This window comes from Narcine bancroftii, chromosome 8, assembly GCF_036971445.1.
Source record: "Narcine bancroftii isolate sNarBan1 chromosome 8, sNarBan1.hap1, whole genome shotgun sequence".
Taxonomy (NCBI): domain Eukaryota; kingdom Metazoa; phylum Chordata; class Chondrichthyes; order Torpediniformes; family Narcinidae; genus Narcine; species Narcine bancroftii.
In genome coordinates, this window is record NC_091476.1 from 79,336,952 (window position 1) to 79,350,990 (window position 14,039).

The window sequence follows — 14,039 nt, forward strand, 5'->3', positions numbered from 1 at the left end:
GTTTTTTAATTATGATATTTTTATATTTTATTTTATATTGGTAGTTTTAGGCTTTTATTCATAATCTTATATTTTGTTAGGGTTTGTTGTGTGCCATTCCGAAGGGAATAGTCAGTAATTTGAATTTTGCGACATTTAATGTTAAGGAGCTTAATCATCCAATGAAAAGGAAACGTTTGTTGGATTATATCAAGAAGATGAAAGTATTTTTACAAGAGACTCATTTGAATGAGAAAGAGCATCTGAAGTTGAAATGGAAATTGGATGGACATGTACTAGCACCTTCTTTTAATTCTAAACCATGAGGAATAGCAATTCTGATACATAAAAAGTGATTTTATTTTGGAGTTTTTTCTGCTAATGCAGGTAGTTAATTGTAAAATATTTTCAGAAGCTTGAAACTTGATGAATCTTTATGCACCGAATGAAGATGATGTACAATTTGTTTCTGGCGCATTTTTGTATTTGAATAAATCAAATGAGAATATTATAGTAAGGGACTTTAACAATTGCTTTGATCCATTGTTGGATATATCTCCTAAAATTGTGAAGAAAGCTAAAAGGGTCAAAAGAATAATTGTGTTGATAGGGGAGTTAAATTTAGTAGAAATATGGAGACAGACAAATCTGACCGAAAAAGAGTTTTCATTTTATTATGCTTGTCATGATTCGTTTTCAAGGATATTTTTTTTTCTCTTTTGGTTTAAACACATTTGCATGGTAGAATCGGATAGGCTAAATATAAGAGAAGGATTTTGACCAATCATTCATTATTGTTAATTTCATGTAGTGCCACTGAAGTGGCAGAAATTAATTATCATTGGAGATTTAATTAAATGTTGTTTTTTTTAAAAAAAGCTGCATTTATTAAGTTCGTAAGGGATCAAATTAGTTTATTTTTAGAAACAAAAGAAACTTCAGCTCAGAATAAGTTTACTTTATGGGACACTTTAAAAGCATATCTGCCAGGCCAGATTATCAGTTATACAGCAAATGTGAAGAAGCAATATATGGCAGAAAGACAGAATTTATAAAAAGACATTGCAGTATTAGAGATGAAATTTGAGGAAAATTTAACATAGGACAATATGATTCAGGTGTCTACTTTGAAGGTTCGATATAATACTATGCAAATCTATACTTATGGAAAAAATGATTCAACAATCCAAACAGCGTTATTATTGAGTTGGGTAAAAGAACTCATAAGGTTTTAGCTTTGCACTTTAAAGCTGAGCAAGTTTTCAGAATGATTAATGCAGTTAGAAGAAATTCAGGGACAACATATAAACTGCAGGATATTCATGATGAACTTCATATGTTTTACTGGGATTTATATACATACGAATGGACTTTTGATATGGAGTAGATTGAATTTTTTTGGCTCATTTAAATTGACCTTTATTAGAGGATGAGGACATTAAGGTATTGGAAAGTCCATTTACCGATTTAGATTTTAGGGAGGCTTTACAATCTATGTCACATCGAAATTCGCCTGGAGAAGATGGATTTACAGTGGAATTTTATGATGTTTTTATTTCCTGTGTTTACAGATGTACTTAAAAAAGCCACTGATACAGGTTTATTTCCAGAGTTGTTTTTAAGGGCATTAATAACAGTTATACCAAAGAAAAACATTAACAGTAGCTTCATATAGACCAATATGTTTATTGAATATAGATTACAAGATTGTAGGAAAGGTATTAGGAAACAGATTGGCTCATTTCCTACCGAAATTAGTACATGTGAATCAAGCAACTTTTATCAAGAATAGGTATTCAGCTAATAACATTACTGAATTAATTACAATAATTCAAGACAGCAACTCAACAAACCAATGACACTAGTGCTAGACACAGAAATGGTCTTTGATTGTGTGGAGTGGTATTTTTTATTTAAGGTGTTAGAAAGGTTTAAATTTGGACCACTCATTACAGGTTGGGTTAAGGCAATCTTACTGCTTGGGTGGTGATGAATGGACAGATTTTGCCGGTATTTAATTAGTTTAAATCAACTAGACAGGGCTGTCCGCTATCACCAGCCTTATTTCCATTAGTTATAGAACATTAGGCCCATGCAATTAGTCAAGAAATTAATATTTAGGGAATTACAATTGGTGGGGAAGAGCATAACATTAATCTGTTTGGAGATTATGTGTTGATATATTTGTCTTATCCTAAAAGTTTTTTTAGAATCATTACAAAATTTGTTGAAACTATACGGGGTAATTTCGGGTTATAAAATAAATTGGGATAAAAGTGAGATATTACCATTATCGGGTGAAGATTATTCAGATTGTAAACAACTTACAAAGTTTAAATGTTCTGGTAAAATTAAGTATTTAGGTGCAATAGTGGATAAAGAATATCAAACTTTCTAAATAATATGCCTTTATTAAATAAGATTACATTTGATATAAATAGCTGGAAGGAGTTATGTTTAACATTGATTGGACGTGTAAATTGTATTAAAATTAATATATATCCTTGTTTTCAGTATTTATTTCAATCCATTCCGTGTGCTATCCCAGGAAAGTTTTTTTAAGGAATGAAATAAAGCATTTCGTTTGTTTGTATGGAAATCTAAGTTGTCTAGAGTTTCCATGCAAAAGTTGATGCAGAGGTATGATTTAGGAGGTCTTCAGTTACCACATTTTCAGAATTATTCTGAGCAACACAATTAAAGTTTATTTATAGATTGTTTGATCTTGATCAACCTCCGGTGTCAGCGAAGGAGGAAATGGACCAAATACGGGAAAGGAACATTCATCACTTTATGCATCAAAGGAACCCATTGCTTTTACAGCAGTATAAACTGCTAGTATTGAAACGTATGATGGGGGTGTGATATAAATGGAATCAACATAGGATCGAAAGGCAAAATTTCAGTTCATTATATCAGAACCACAATTCCATTTTCTATCAATAATTCTTATTTGAAAGATTAGGAATCAAAAGGTGCCCTACTAGTGGAGGGTGGTTTAGAAGTAGGTTTATTTCTCTCTTTTAATAGGCTTAGATATAAGTTTGGTATATCACAAAATTTGCGTATTATCAAGTATGAGATTTATTGTTAGAATGTTTTGGTAGAGTGTTAGTATTTCTTGATCAAATTAAATTTGAGAGATTAATTGTTGATAAGTGGAGAAAGGGATTTGCCTTAGAAATGTATATGTTATTACAGGAATATACGAAGTAGGTAAATATACTTAAAACAACATATAAATGAGAGAGGGACTTATCTATTCCTATATCTATAGAAGAGTGGTCTGATATGTTTCTTGAGAGTGGTACGAAGTTGATTAATGTACGAAATAGTTTGGGTAATTATAATTTTTTGCATCAGTTTTTTTTAACTCTTGAAAAATTGAAAACATATGGATTTATTTTTTCAGATCTATATTTTTGGTGTGGTAAGCAGGCGGATATCTTTTTACATTCAGTCTGGGAATATGAAGGTTAACCCCTTCTGGAAAAGTGTAATTAATTCTCTGCGAGATTAATTCAAAATAGATTTATATGTTGACCCATGGGTATTTCTATTGGGATATATGAATACAGTTACGACAGGTTTGCGACTGGAGAAACCTTAAATTGCATTTATACGTTTAGGATTGCTGTAGCTAGAAAATGTAGAGCTGTTACTTGGAAAAATTATGTTCAATTGAGTATACAAATATGGCACAACGAAATTCAGTCATATATCTATTTGGAAAAGATAATGTATAATTTGCAGAATAATTATTCTTTTTTGTTGAAATGTGGAGTTTGTATTTGTTATTTATGGCTTTGTATGTTAGGTAAATATTTTATTTGTGATGAAAGAAATAAAGTATAGTACACCAGACACCAATCTTATATTACATGATAGTATTGAGTTTATTTTTAAAATAAGCTCCGAACTGGGGAGAATTGTCGGGTGGGATAGGTGGGAGGAGGGTGGGGTAGATTAGGGTAGTCTTAGATTATATTTTGTTTTTTTTTGTTTTGTAAAATTCTTAAATAAAAATTTCAAAAAAGAGAAAAGGAGGTTTTACCAGACGAATGTATTCAAACAGTAGAATTTAAGGAGAGCAGATGTTCCAATCCTGTTAAGGAGGTCATGGAGGTTTTCAAACCTTTTATTTCAGAACGCTTAGTTTTAGTAAAGGAGGGGAAAACCGCATGTTCCAGTTAAAATTCTTAGAGATAATAAGTCTGCTCAAGACTGTTGAAATGTGTTTTAACTCTGGATCAAAGGACTGACACAGGGCAGAAAACTTTGATTAAGGTGTTGGAGGTGGGGGATTGTAAACATCGTCTTACAATATTGTGCCAAATTCAGATTTTGTAAAAGGACCTGTTGTTGTAGAATTATTTTCAAATTTTTCCATGCAGGGTGTCTCGTTTTCATTAGGGAATGATTTGGCAGAGGACGAGGTTGAGTCAGTTTCGTGAGTAACAAATCAGCCTGGTTAGTATGAAATAAGAGAGGATTATGAGATATATCCTCCATGTGCAGTGACGAGGTCTGTGACAAAGAAAATAATGACAATTTAAGAAGATCCAGTTTATTGAGACTTGCCCAGAGTAGTGTAATTGTGAGAGTAAGGATTTCTCTTTATCAAGGAAATAATTAATTTAGCAACAGAAAATAGATGCAGATCATGTTGTAAAGGACAAAGCAGTAAGTGAACAGGATATTAAAGAAACGGTTTGTGGATATTATTTGAAAGGTGTATTGTTGAAGTGAAAATGGAAATGACTTGATATTCCTGGTACTAAAGTGTGGAGTGGGTGATTACTGGAATGAAATATTAAATATAAACAACAATGCACTTTTTGGCGGTCATCGTGATGCAAAGAAAGTAATGAATATGATTATGAGACATTTTTCAGGCCTGGTTTGGGGAAGGATGTTGTAAATTGGTGCCGGGCATGTCTGGTTGTGGGGCAACCTCACCAGGGTCATCCAGTGGCTCCATGTCAGCCTATGACTGTCATTGGGCAATCTTATATTAGGGTTATTGTGGATTGTGTCGGTCCCCTGCCGAAAACTAAGTCTGGGAATCAATACATTTTAACAATCATTTTTACAACATCGAGATTTCCAGAGGCTATACCATTAAGAAATATTAAAGCCAAAATGATGTTAAAGGTTCTGGAAAGATTTTTCACAGTTTGTGGATTACCTAAAGAGATCCAGTGTGATCAACTATCTAACATTATGTCTGAGTTGTTTCAGCAGTTGATGTATCAGTTGGGAACAAAATAGACCACTTCATCTGTGTACCATTGTGAAACTCAGGGAGCTTTGGAAAGATATCATTCTTCTCTTAAAAATATGATGAGGATTTATTGTCTGCAGAATGGTAAAGACTGGGACGAAGGTCTTCATTTATTGTTATTTGCGGCAAGGGACGCTGTGCAGGATTAATTACATTTCAGCTCTTTTGAAATTGTGTTTGGACATCTGGTTAAATGACCTTTTATTTTGATAACAGAACAGTGGGTTAATGAAGATGCCGTTGAATTTGCTGGGTTATGTTTCTAAATTAAAGGATAGGTTACAAAAACACATGCAGATGCTTATATTGTCGACTTTGTCACTGAAAGTGACATCGTGGAAGAACATCAACCTTTTTTTATATGTTCCTGCTATTACATATACATTTCTGAAATAAACTCCTCCTTTCCATTATCAGCAATTAGTATCTAAAAATTCGTTTGACGCAGTAACACCACTTCTTGTCCAAAGTTTTCTAGCAACAAATCCCGAACCTGGTAATGAGCAAAAGTAAAAGATTTAATGAAATACCAAACTTCTCTCGATAACTATTAGAAGAATGGAACTTGACTGCTTCAAAACAATACTCCACCAATTTCATACATTTCATAACCCAATCTTTCAAATAAGGATTATGTGAAGAGAAAATAATTATTTTATTCTGATATAATGGTGATATAGCTGAATATTTACCTTTAGATCCTATAGTCTAATCGCACTTATGCCAAACATCCATTAAATATCTCGTTACTGGCAGTTTATACATTTGCAATTAAAAAAAGTATTCCATTCATTAAAAAATTGGTATCTTTTATTTTCAGAAATATGATCCAATTCATAGGCGGTTGATCAATATTAAACAAACTATTAATACATTTTATTTGCACCGCCTCATAATTATTTTTAAAGTGTGGTAATTGAAGTTCACCTAATTAATATCTCCATCTTAACTTTTGCATAGAAACTCTTGATAATTTACCTTCCAATAAAAACAAACGAATTACTTCATTAAATTCCTTAAACATTATTCGATACTTCACTTGGGATTGATTGAAAAATTTATTGTATAAGAGGATATATATTCATTTTAATGCAATTAAATCGTCCAATCAAAGTTAATGGAAAAACTTTCAATGTTTGTAAATCAACTTAATCTTATTTAACAATGGTATATAATTTAAATTATATCAATTTTGATATTCTTTATTCACTATAACCCATCAATACTATTTTTATAGGACCAGCTAAATTTTGTGAGGAGTCCACAATATATATAAATTTCATGAAATATTTTTAATATCTCACTTTTGTCCCAATTGACTTTATAACCTGAAATCATCCCATATCGATTCAAAAATGTTTGTAACGGTTCTAAATAATCTTTCGTGTGAGATAAATATATCAACACATCATCTGCAAACAGGTTAATGTTACACTCTTGTTCACCTATTTTAATTCCCTTAATATTAATATCTTGTCTTATCGCTTGAACAAAAGTTCGATTACTAGAGAAAATAAAGCTGGCGATGATGGGCAAACCTGTCTAGTTGATCTGGACAAATTAAATGCAGATGAAATCTATCAATTTTAAATCACACTAGCAGAAGGTTTAGTATAAAAAGCCTTAACACAACCAGTGAAAAGTGGTCTAAAGTTAAATATTTCTAACACCTTAAATAAAAAAAAATTCACTTCACACGATTAGTGCTGATATCATTGGTTGAGTAATCTGTCGTCTTGAAAGGTTAATTATTGTAATCAATTTAGGAACATTATCAGCTGATTATCTACCATTAATAAATCCTGCTTGATCCACATGTACTAATTTTTGTTAAAACATTTGCCAGTCAATTAGTTAATACCTTTGCCACAATCTTATAATCCACAGTTAATAAAGATATTCATCTATATGATATGCACCACGAACGAAGTGTTACTTAAACGTAAGTTGCTTTTAATGATCTGTTAGCATGAAAATAGAATCAAACTTTAACTTATCTCTATTGATTCACTTAACCTACTTAACCCCCTTCTAATGCTAAATTCACGTGTGTGTAATTAATGTGTAAAATTCAGAACATTTATTTGGATTACAGTCCACTTTGTATGGAAATAGCAGAAGTTATAGTTGATGCATTGATGCATTGGTGGTCATATACCAAAATTCCTTGGATTCCAGGCAGGTCCCGGCAGACTGGTAAACAGCAAATGGCACGCCACCTTTTAAGAAGGGATGTAGGCAGAAAACTGGAAATTATTGGCCAATTAGCTTGACGTCTGTTGTTGGAAAAATGCTTGAATCCGTCATTAAAGATGAAATAGTGAATCTTTTGGAAGGTAAGTGTTCAATCAGGCAGATGCAGCATGGTTTTAGAAAGGGAAGATCTTGTTTGACAAATTGCTAGGATTCTTTGAGGATATAATGGGTGCGGTGGATCGAGGGGAACAAGCTGGGAAAACTAAAACGAGAGGACAGAGTTTCAGGATTTGGGGAAGTAGATTTAGGACAGAGATTAGGAAAGATAATTTTTCCCAGAAATTAGTGAATGTTTGGAATTCTCTATCCAGGGAAGTGGTTGAGGCTGCCTCATCAAACATATTTAAAATTCGGTTAGATAATTTTTTACATGATAGAGGAATTAGGGGATATGGGGAGAAGGCAGGTAGGTGGAGTTAGGTCATAAATTAGATCAGCCATGATCGTATTGAATGGTGGAGCAGGCTCGATGGGCCATTTTTGGCCTACTCCTGTTCTTACTTCCTATGTTCCCATGTTCCTATGTCCAATTTTATTGGTTGCAGGCACTCCTTATACTGTACACAGAAGTTATCATTAATAAAGTTAACCAGACTTGGTACTTAACAGTTAAAGGGTTACCACTCAGAAGACTTCTTATTGCTTTTCAGAGATTTTCTTGTTCTAGAACATCCCAAACTGATTATTTTTAATCAGCCACTCCAATGTATTGCGGACGAAACATTCGCCATTCTGAGTTCTCCAGATGATAACCTCTTTCATTCAGGTCACCACGGATTTCCTCTCTGTTTCTCCTATTCAAATGGAAACGTCGGACAGCCAGTCCTTTTATTTGAACAGGCCGTGATCCAAAGCTTGCCAGTTTGTTGCTCTGGAACCAATATCTGTGTCTCTCAGCTCGCTCGCTCTCACTCCCTCTAACTCTGTGAGCAAAGAGTGTTCTTTCTGCTCTCTGCCTGCAAAGATCACATGACCTTCCAGACAGTAAATTGTGTTTTGCAGGAAACCCTGCCACTGCATGTTGTTACTTTTATTGTGTTTTGCACATAACAATCCATCACGAGGCTCTGAACACTCTTGCCAAAGTTCCTGGCAATATTCTGTGATTTAAAGTGTTTGTGTGTGACCTGATCTAACAAACCTTCCCCAATCTATCTCCAAAACATTTCTATATACTCTGTCCCGATACAAACATGATATTGTGGTGACCTACGAATTTGCTGTTCAGGCGAATCGATTTTTAACGCGCGTTTGGTCGCAGTAGCCTGCACTAAGATGGTTCCCGGCATCTTCCCATTTCCTTCAAGAAAAGGACCGCACGTGTGTAGTATGAATAGTTGCCAACCAGTGACGCCGTTTCCCCTTCACAGCGTTGGAACAGAGAACGTCTTAAAAACTCTCAAGAGAAAACAATAAAGCAGCGACCTTTGGAAAGAACCTGTCGAATGCCAGCCTCGCCACGAAGGTGACTCTGACGGTACAAAAGGTATTTAGGACCCAACATCTTGGATAGGCAGCAGTGAATGATGTTGCACTAAAAATTCCCATGTTATGGACGCTGCGACCTCGTACTTGGTTCAGTCAAGCTTAGGCACAATTCAAGATCAAAATATAACATTGAACACCACGGAAGTATGTCCAAGTGGTGGGATTCTTGTGCCAAGAAACCGCTGCCCCTGAAGATAACTTCATCTCTGCCCACCAGATGAAGGCAAATATGCCGTGCTTAAAATGCTTCAGACGCAAATTAGCAGCCAGACGTTGATGGTTTGGGCGATAGGACCCCGTCAGCTTTAATGAATGAAATGCTCGTACGAGCAGAGGGACACAACCCCTGTCTCATATTAAAACAGGCATTCCTCGAGCAACTTCCCCACGACATCCAGTTGATGCTGACAGAGGCAGACTTCAGCATCCTCCATAAGGTAGCAGAAGTGTAGACATTCTCTGGAAAACTATCAAGGAGTAAGAAGCTGCCATCAGAACTAGACGCCGCAGCCAGGCAAGCCCAATGGATCACAGGAGCACAAACAACCCTATTGGAAGACGGAGGGCACATAGGACACATGTTGCTTCTACCATCAGAGATGGGGTACAGACGCCCGCTGCTGCCGAGCACACTGCTCGTTTCAGGGAAACGCCAGATCCAGCTGCCGCTGCTAATTTCTGTGGTTGGGTGCACAGTCAGCCTGCTGCACTTGTAACACGAACGGTTCAGGGGCTGTTTGCACTTGGAAACGGGAAAATAAATCAGTATCATATCATCCACTGCACTAGAGACAAGCACCAGACAGCTTTGATCCACCTTGAGAGCCGCGAAAAAAAAAAGTTCATTATGGACCTACGTTAAACGCAAGTTCCAACTACAACTCGGCACCAACAGTTTTAAATATGACTTGACGTTGGCCATCGTGGTCAAAACACTCAAGCAGACTTCTTTAGGGCCCATGTTTGCTGGTTAACCTGAAAGGTTGAAGGCTGACCCACACCGAATCCTTTCAAACGTTCCCTCTCAGGGAAGCCAAACTATCTGCACCACACCTGGACTTGGTTACATTGTCCAGCCACGAGTCTAGCAAGCAGCTTGCCGAATTCCTATCAGTACTCAAACCTCAGTTCACCTCGACCATGACAAAGTACAGAGTGCGGCAACTCATCATCACTCAAGGGCCGCCCGAATATGCAAGGGCCAGATGACTACCTCTGACCAACTCCACCCGCCCAAAGCGGACTTCTGGAACATGGAAGAGCTCAGTTTCATCTGCAGGTCAGACAGTCCCTGGGCCTCACCGCTGCACATTATGCCGAAAACAGCCGGATGTTGGCGGTCATGTGGGGACTATAGACGGCTGATAGAAGATGTCACACTGGACCACTGCCCGCTACCGCACATCCATGACTTTGCAGCCAACATATAGGGATCACGCATCCTCATAAAGATCGACCTGGTACGAGGCTACCATCAAAAGGACAGCCTTCATTGGCCTGTTCAAGATTCTATGGATGCATTATGGGCTACAAAAAAGGGGAGGGCACAGACATTTCAGCGCCTCATGGATGCAGTGGGGTTGGATTTTGATTTCCTATTCATATACCTGGACGACATCCTAATCACCAGCAGGAACCATACGAAGCACTTATTCCACCTCCCCCAGCTGAGTAAACTTGAACTGACTATTAACCGTACAAAATACCAATTTGCTTGATAGACCATTGATTTCCTGGACCACAGTATCTCAAAGGTCAGCGCAACTCCTCTGAAAACAAGGTAGAAACCATTCAACAGTTCAACAGGCCTAACACAGTAAACGTGCTGCAGGAATTTGTGGGCATTGTAAACTTCTGTCACTATTTCCCTCACCCCCCCCCCCCACCCCATCAGCAGGCAGCATCATGTCAGCAGTGTTCAGCCATATATCTGGTGAAAAGAAAGACATCACTTGGAACCTGGAGACTGAATCAGCTTTCGCCCAAATGAAGGAGGCCCTAGCAAATGCAGCCATGGTAGTATTCCGCAGAACCGATATTTCAACAGCCCTCACAGAGGATGCATCAAACATGGCCATCGGTGGAGCACTGTAACAACTTGTGGATGGGGACTGAAAGCCATTGGTCTTCTTTTGTAGTCATTTAAGACCACCTGAGTTAAAATACAGTGCTTTGGACAGAGAGCTGTTATCACTCTACCTGGTGAACCAGCACTTCATTATAGCATTTTCTGGAAGGCAGATTGTTTACAGCTTTCGCGGACCACAAGCCCCTAAGCTTTCCATTCAGCAATGTATCAGACTCCTGGTCAGCATGGCAACAGCGGCACCTTTTTTTATAAATAGGAATTTGTGACAGGGATGAGGCACAGAGTCAGTTTGCCTGATCATCAATGATGTGCATCACCACACAACGCTCACGTTCCCGCCCCCCACCACATAAAGAACGGGCACCAATGTCTGTACTTTTGGGAGCTTTTAATTTGGGAAGTCGTCCTTTGTGCTTTGCCAGTAGGGGGTCCCACCCGCCATGAGGGCCGATTTGAGGTGCCCGTGGAAACGTTGGAACAGGCCGTTTGATTGGGCGTGAATGGCAGTCGTGTGCTGCTGTTTTGTGGCGAGTCGATGGGCCATTTCTGTCCATAGTGCGGAAGTGAATTGTGCACCTCTGTCCGTGGTGAAATATGCAGGTATTCCAAACTGGGATATCCATTATAACAGTAGAGTTCTGGTGCTCGTGTCCGCTGTGGATTCGTTAATACGGGCCGCATAAGGTCCTCTGTTAAACCAGTGAAGATGTAGCGGTAGTCTCCTGAAGACTGATAAGGGGCCCACAATGTCAACATGTACATATTAGAACCTGCTGCTTGTGTCTCCAACTGCTGGAGTGGAGCCCATCTGTGCTTGTGGATCTTGGCAATCTGGAACTATGTGCATGATCGTGCCTACTCGCTGACCTGCATGCACAGACCGTGCCATACAAAACGAGAGGTGACCATGTGGACCGGTGACTTGATGGAGGGGTGGGAAAGGCCATGGATTGTGTCAAAGGCACTGAACATTTGGTAGCATTGACTACCAGACGGAGGATCCCCACGGACAAGTTTCAGAGTAGGGTCATCTCATTCTGTGCAGTTGAATGTCCTGGAGATGCAAGCCAGTGATGGCGATGTGGAGAGCACGAGTCTTAGCATCTTCCTCCTATGCCTTCGTGAGCTCTGTGCAGCCTATGCCTGATACGATCTTTTGTATCTCGGGTGTTGGCAGGTCATCTGCCATGAGATTGTCGCTACAAGAGAGGTGTCTGGTGTCCGTGGTAACGTCAGAAATGTGGACCATGGTGCCGTTCTGACCAGGGCTACAAAACGATTGAAAAGGCGAACATTAAAGGCTTATGGTGGGTGAACTCTAAGAATGGCCTCCCTTCCAGGAAGCATCTGAAATGGTGCACGATGAGGTAAAGTGCCAGCAGCTCCCTATCGAATGTGTTGTATTTGAGTCCTGGTGGCCTCAAGTTACGGCTGAAGTGGCGGTGTTCGTCACCATCCACAAGCTAATCAAGTACCCTACCAATGGCAGTGGCAGATGTGTTGATGGTGAGGGCGGAGTGAACATCTGTCTTTTGGTGTAACAATAACGTGTCATTCCCAGGGCGTCTTTGGTTTGTTGGAAAGTTGCTCAGGCCTCGTCGTCCCATAGGAGGGACCATATTGCGACCATAATGGTGAAGTGTGTTTTCGTGATCTTGGCAGCAGCCTGAATGATGTAGTTGTAAAAATTGTCCGTGTACACGAATTCCTGAAGGCATTGGACGTTGGTCGGCTTGACAAATTGGCACATGGCATTCACTTTTGTCGGCAGTGGTGTTGCATCACCCCTGTTGATTCTGTGTTTAAGGAAATTGATTAACTCTAATCCAAACTTGCATTTAACCAGGTTGATGGTGAGGCTGAAATCCCTGAGGTGGGAGTATAGCTGGTGCAGAAGGAAGGCGTGTTCCTGGTCATCTCTGCTGGCGATGAGGATGTCATCCAGGTAGATGAACAGGAAATACAAATCAGTGACAACTTCTGCCATAAGGCGTTGGGACGTCTGTGTCACATTCTTGAGGCATTAAAGCGTGCACAGGAATGCAAATAAGACAAAAGACATGGTTTTAGCCCAGCTCTTGACGTTGTTGATATGCTCAGGGATCAGTTGGTAGCCACGCAACAGGGGGAACTTTGAGTAAATTCGTGTACCACATAGGATTGCTGTGAAATCTTTAATGTGGAGGACAGAATAGTGATCCGGTGAGTCCAATTTCCTCACTTCATCTTCCCCTGATATTGGAAAATTTAAATCCGACAAAAAAGTTTCAATTGAACCGTCGTCTCGAACTGCCTCACAAGTATATAATTTCTGGTAAAATGATGAAAATTGGTCATTAATTTCCTGAGATTTTAAAGTAACTGAATTATCTTTTCTCACAGCATTAATTGTTCTCGATGCTTGTTCTGTTTTCAATTACCACGCTAAAACTTTATGAGCTCTATCCCCTAACTCATAATAACGTTGCTTAGATGTTTGAATCAAATGTTAATACTAATATGTTTATGATGTATTATATCGTAACTTCAATTTAATTAAAGCTGCTTTATTATTCTCCATACAATTTCTCTGAAATTCATTTTCCGTCAGCTATCAGTTCTTACAACATCTGACTCACCACAAAAAAACTCTTCTTCTCTTTTGATGCAATACTAATAATTTGAACAGGTAAAAAGGCCTTTAAATTACTCGGAACTGTATTTCTATTCAAACCTAGGAAAGAATCAATTTGATCGTTAATAGATCTTACAAATTCTGGCTTTTTCAATAACATTGCATTAACCCTAAAATGTAAAAAATAACAATGAATGGTCAGAAACTATTCTACACTCATAATTTGCTTGCGTAATACATGATTGCAAATATGCTGATGCCAAAAATAAATCAATTCTTGAAAATTAATTATGACGTGAAGTATAAAATGAAAAAATATTTCACAGTAG